Source organism: Dipodomys merriami, unplaced genomic scaffold (assembly GCF_024711535.1).
Source record: "Dipodomys merriami isolate MVZ:Mamm:240054 unplaced genomic scaffold, mDipMer1.0.p SCAF_702, whole genome shotgun sequence".
NCBI lineage: Eukaryota > Metazoa > Chordata > Mammalia > Rodentia > Heteromyidae > Dipodomys > Dipodomys merriami.
In genome coordinates this window covers 324,838-331,338 of record NW_027206294.1, presented here as the reverse complement: position 1 = coordinate 331,338, position 6,501 = coordinate 324,838, and the positions used below count along the sequence as shown (strand labels likewise).

The following is a 6,501-nucleotide window of genomic DNA, read 5'->3' as shown; positions in this document are numbered from 1 at the left end:
CTTCCTCACGTTTATGCAATTCCTTTCTCTTTGTCTATTCTCAGCCAGCTCACGCAAGTCATGTCTATCTCTTTGACTGGACTCAGCCTGCTCATGCCCTCCCTGTATTTCTCTTTGAGTGTTTTCAATCTGCTCAAACAATTCCTGTGTCAGTCTTTGAGTAAGTGTCTCAAGGTCATGATATTCCTGTATTGACCTTTGGTTTGCTCCTCTCTCTCCCTATCATGCTCACACTGAGTCCTTTGCAGGTTTTCAATTTTTTCATTTACCATGTTTACCAGTAGTGTTTGTATAGCTTTTGGGGAGCTCTCCCCTGGATTATTATTATCTGTTCTGTCCCCTGATTATCATGAGTGGGAGTTGAGATACCCGGACTTGCCATTTTTCTTGTGTTTTTCTGCTTGTTCTGCCGATTTGGGATGAAAGTAACACCAGTTTTGTGCTAGAACACTATCTTAAGACAAGCATCATCCAAAGTCTGTAGTTGCACAGTCAAAAATCTGCAGATACAATCTAGTTCAACAGATCTTTTTATTCAATATCAAACAACTATGTACTAATGAGCTATGATCAGCAAAGAATAATTTTACATACCAGAAATTATAAGGTTTAGTGAGAAATGTGGGTAAAAATAGATATAGAGGGATGTGGAAAGGTAAAAGGAGAGTTAAATTATCTAAGTCCTAATCTCAATAAGGGAAATAGTTTGGATAGAATGATAGTAGACAGAAAAAAAAAAGAAGAAAAAATAAGAAAAAGAAAAAAGAGACAAGAAAGAATAAAAAAACAAATATTAAAAATTATTAATTGAAACACTTAAAATTTATGCAAATTTAAAAACGTAATATTCACAGAAGAACAGGGATAGGATGAGAGAAGGGGAGGGATAGAAAGGAGATGCGAAAAAGTAAAAAAGAGTTGAAAATATTATACAGGTATAAAGAGGTAGTACTGCTATTAAGAAACTTGTCAAAGAGGATTTGAATTGAGTAATAAATTTCTGGATTGTGTACACAATGGGGGATAAGGTCTAATAATCAACTATTGGTATATCTGAGGATGAGCAGAACAGCAATTAAGTCATGCAAAAAAGAACGAAAGAAGAAAAAATGAAAAGAATGAGAAAGAAAAAAAGGATCAAAAGTTAAGTAGAGCTAAAACACACACACACACACACACACACACACACACACACACACATACACACACATGCGCGCGCGCACACAGATATTCCCCCAAAATAAAAATTATAAGAGGAAGAAAAAAAGGTTAACAGCAAACAATGGGAGGCGGGGAAGGGAAGTGAAGGGTAAACAAAGGAGGAGGCTGCAATGCTTGGTAAGAAATGTATGCATTATCCTGCCCATGTAATTGTAGCCCCCCTGTACAGTATGTTCTCAAATAAAATAAAATACAATTAAAAAAAATGAAAACAAAAAATTTAAACAAATTTTAAAAGGTACAAAAAATGAGTTCTTTGATTTTTTGGAGGGTGTGGGAAGATCCTGTATCTCCCTTTTGTCTGTAACCAGTCTCTTGTTGGAGTCTCTGGTCTGCTTGTGGTGTTTGATTTTCCTGTGGCTGGATTGGTTTCTTAAGTTAGTTTGTTTGAGCAGGCAGAAAAATGTTCTGCTTTACCCAGAATTTTGTGATCCTCCTCCCAGGCTAGTTCAATGGGAGGGAGATCTGCTTTGAGTCTCACAAAAGAGGGAGATGGATTTTTCCTCTAGTTTGGAGATGCTTGTTGAGGCTTGGTTCTGGGTAGAGTGGAGGCCTTTCAGCAAGCAGTAGAGTTTCCCTGAGGGGCTAGCTTCTGAGACACTTACAGAGCTTAGCCTGGAGATATACTCAGGGTTTATGTTTACTGAATTTCAGTTGATTGTCAAGACTGCTGTAGGGAGGGGCAGACTCTGGCTCTGTTTATCCTGTGAAGAAATCAACACTTGAGGAGGGCAGAACTTTCTCTGCCTGGGCAGGATGACTTTTCCCTGGGTGGAGCTGAGCCTGGCAGGTGAGGTCGGGTTCCTGTGATCTGCTAAATGACTCTTGTTTTCTTCCAAGGCCTGAGTTGGAGCTAGCTGCTCAGCCAGGCCTTTATCAGTATAAAAGATGGAGATCTCCAGTAGTGGGGAGGGGAGGGGTTGCCTTCCCTCCTCTGCTCCCTTAGAAGGAGTGAGGATGTCAGGCTTCTACTCATGCCAGAGTCTTGGTTCCTGATTCGTCGCTGGTCTGCAATCTGCAGGATGAAGATGTGTGTTCCTTGTCAGTTCTTGCTGTTGCTGTGTAGAATCCCCTAGCCTGCTGATCTGGGGCTTTCATCCCAGACTGTCTGTGTTTCATGTTTTATGGCCTACGGCTGCCACAGCCACCGCCACAGCCACAGCGGAGCCTGCTGGCAAGTGCACGGACCTGTCTCCTTGCCTGGATTTTCCCTCTCTGGCCAAACTCTCTGGTGTTGGCACCCTTGGTGTGATTCTTTTACTTAGGACTGTTCACTGGAATACTTAAACTGCTTTCTATGAGAGAGCCTGTTTAGACTCCACCTTCTCTCCTACCATCTTCCCTGAACTCTTTTGAATTTTAATTATTTCTTGTTAATCTCATTTTTAATCTCTTTATACAAAATCAATAATTAATTCAAGGGAGGAGAAAGGAAAAAATTAAGCAAGTCTTTACATTTTCCAATTTTCAATAACATGATATTGCTTATATCATTTTCTGTTCAATCTTTAGACTATATAATTCAATTTAGTTAGACCTTTCATAAAGCTATATGTATTTTATTTATTTTATGTTAATTGTTTTTTCCAAAGCCTGTGTGTCTAATTTCCCTTGGTTTCTTTCAGTGTCAAGTAGTTTAGATTTCAAATCGAAGAATAAATTGAAGGAAGCAAACAAAAAATACAGTTCTTCTCATCTGATAATGCCTCAACAAGAATGAAGAAAGAGTTCATCCTGCTAAGGACCTACGATAGGATATCAAAAAGAGAATTCATTTTTCTAGGTATTACCTATCTTTGAATGGAACTTAAATGATATAAAACACAATATACTGCTCAGGTACTTTTACGTTTTATCAGTTTTGCACATTATCATATGGACATTACCTCAGTCTACAACATTCCTTCATTATTCTGTCCTTGATACTTTTACACTACCAAGACATAAGATAATCAGTTTGATTTAAAGCATGAGACGTTGTACACCTGGCTTCCTTGGAAGCAGAGCATGGTCAATAGATCACATTCCTTCTGGTTGCTCACTACCTGTAATGTTTTCTGTAATATTATTGCATTCTATTTAGTATTAAAAAATTTTGGCTAAACTCAAAGCTCATTCACAGAAGTTTATGTTAAGTATTTTGCAAGTTTTATTTCTCTCAATTCTTAAGATAACATTTGCTATAATGCTAATGTTATTATCATTTTAGCGTTGGGAAAAATTGTAATTTAAGGCACGAAGTGCATGGCTCAAAGACACATAGTGAGGAAGGAAATGAGTCACAGTCTCCAAAAGCCTTTTAGCAATACAAAAATGTAGGTAAAAATCTCTCCATTCTCTTACACTCTCATTTCAATATTCATATTGTCCTATAAATAATAGCATACCAAATATTGCCCATGGTGATTGTTTTCTGTTACATTTTGTCTCCAACACAGACTCTGTTGGTGACATTGGGTTATCATGCACAGAGCTGAGCTTATAAATTGAGGTCCAAAGACAGTCAAATTTCTTTTGTCCCATAGCTCCTGTATCCTTTTTTAAAAAGTACTAAAACTTTTAAATAACAAAACTTACTATCTTTTAAGAACCCGAAAATGAAGTAAATTCACATATAATCACTCCAAAATGATTTAAAAGTAGGAGATGATAAAACAGGCCCCCATCAAGTAAACTTTCTTCTACTTTTAAAATTATTCTGAAAGCCTTGTCCTGGCTGGCAACACCTTTAATCCTATCTACTCGGAATATCTACTCAGGAGCCTGAGATCTATGGATAACTGTTGGAAGCCCCTCAGGGCAGAATAAATTCATGAGATTATTTTTCAGAAATTATAATGAACTAGCAAAGAGCCAGGAATGGAGATGTAGCTCATAGAGGAAAGGCCTAGCAAGACCTTGAAGCCCTGATTTCAAACTCTGAGCATGCCAATGCACAAGCATGTGCATGTGTGCACGTGTGCATGCGTGTGTGTACACACACCCACACACACACATTTATTCAAAATACCTTCAAATCAGCATATCAGTGTTCTGCATTAATTTCTTTGTTAATGATATTATCTGGGTAAAATAGAGGAAATAAACTCTTGTATATAAGAACATTTTTATACATTTTTTTTTACTGTGAAAATACTGTACAGAGGGGTTACAATTACGTGGGCAAGATAATGAGTACATTTCTTATCTAGCATTGTAGCCTCCTCCTTTGTTTCCCCTTCCCATCCCTTCCCATCATCCTAGCCCTCCCACCCAATCCTCCCCGCTCCCCCCACCAAAGTTGTAAAGTTCGTTTTCAACATAACGACTTGTACTTCTCATTGTTGCAATGGGTCCACCTGTAAAAATAACTGTACAGAGGTGTCATATTTATATGAGCAAATAATGAGTACATTTCCTAACAAGCATTGTTACCTCTTCCTTTCTTTTTCTTCCACCATCCTTTCCCTCCCACCTCCAGAAATACACTCCCCTCCCCCTTCCCCTGCCTAAATTGTAAAGTTCATTTTTCAACATAGTGTCTTGTGCATCTCAACCTGTATCCATATTTAACAATTTTGTATTTCCCTTCCCCCTCCCCAAATTAGAGGAACGTATACACAGGATGTAGGCGCACCAACTTCAAGTACAGTGAAAACAGGGGTTAGAGCTTAGGGAAGGAACATATAAAGGAACAAAAAAAATCACATCACACATTATAAGTATCTTAGAAACAATAGCAAGAAACAAAAAAAACACTTGTCTTGTTCAGTTCCTGTAATATCATCTTATCTGATATGCACATAGCTTCCGCTTATCCCAGACATATATTAGCTGTTGAAAATAAGGGAAACCTTTGGACCTATGTTTCTTTGGACTTGGCTTACTTCAATTAATAAATTTTTTTCAAGTCTTTCCAATTCTTAACAAATTGGGCGATGCCATTCTTTCTCATGGAGGCATAGAATTTCATTGTGAATATATACCACATTTTCATGATCCATTCATCTTCTGTGGGCCATCTGGGTGGGCTCCATATCTTAGCTATTGCAAACAATGCTGCAGTAAACATAGTTGTTCTGGTAGTTTTAGTATGGTCTTCTTTGTGATCATTTGGATAAATCCCCAAAAGTGTGATTGCTGGATCATAGGGGAGCTTTATATGGAGTCTTTTGATGAGCCTCCATACTGCTTTCCAAAGTGGTTGAATAAGTTAACACTCCCACCAAGAATCAAGTAAGGTTCCCTTGTGGCCACATCCTCTCCAGCATCTTTAGTTGTAAAAATATGGAATGATTCAAGAATATGCATATCAACCTTGCGCAGGGGCCATGTTAATCTACTCTGTACTGCTCCAATTTTAGTGTATGTGCTGCTGAATTGAGCACAGAGCATTTTTTATATATAAAGTGTAATTGATTTTCTTGAACTAGACAATTCAAAGAAAAGTAAGTTTTGAAGAATTCTCGTGAAATTTTAGAACCATGTACTTCTTACATAAGCACACATTTAAGAATAGGCAAGATTGACATGTCAAAAACAAAATAATCCCAGATATTGTTGTTCAAGAGATGTGTAGGATCGGGGGAGGGGGGGTGGAATTGGGTGGGGGGGCGGAGGAAGGCTGGGAAGGGATGTGAAGGGTAAACAAAGGAGGAGGCTGCAATGCTTCATAAGAAATGTACTTACTCATTATCTTGCCCATGTAAATGTAACCCCTCTGTACAGTATGTTCACAAAAAATAAAAATAAAAAAAGAGATGTGTAGGAGGACGAATTCAATTATTCTGTATAAGGCACCTGTCATAATGAACACTGCGGCAAGTGTTAAAGTATTTTTAAAGTTTTAATGTTTTAAATATATTTAATTTTGGAAATTTGCTTATATAGGCCAAAATTAGGACTGTTTGTCATGTCATTAAACTTTTCTATAAATATTTAAGATTTATGGTAGCAGACATATGCTACTAAAAAGTACATTTCAGAGTTTATAAAAACATTACTAATGAGATGTTGCAAAGGCTTAGTGTAAAGAAGCAGAGTGAAGAGTTAAGACTTTGTTAACTGCACAGTTTCTCTTAAAACTTTAGGGCTTCCTTACTTTATATGTTAGTGAGGAACAAATGATATAAACCATATACATATACATATACAAATGATGAGATGAGTCATAAAAAGCAATCTTAGTGGGTAACTTTAAAAACTACACATAGCCTATAAAACTCTTATTGAACATCATAATCTTATTCAGTGTTAAATGTACAGGAATGTGAGAATAGTAAAATCAAATATGGAAGTACA

General features: G+C 37.2%; 1 non-coding gene across 1 annotated transcript; it reads right to left on the bottom strand.

The window, feature by feature from the left end:
• Window positions 1–5,481: 5,481 nt before the first annotated feature.
• LOC138817898 (U6 spliceosomal RNA) lies at window positions 5,482–5,588 on the bottom strand. The gene has a single exon (XR_011368935.1). It is a non-coding gene; the product is annotated as a U6 spliceosomal RNA (small nuclear RNA).
• Window positions 5,589–6,501: the final 913 nt, after the last annotated feature.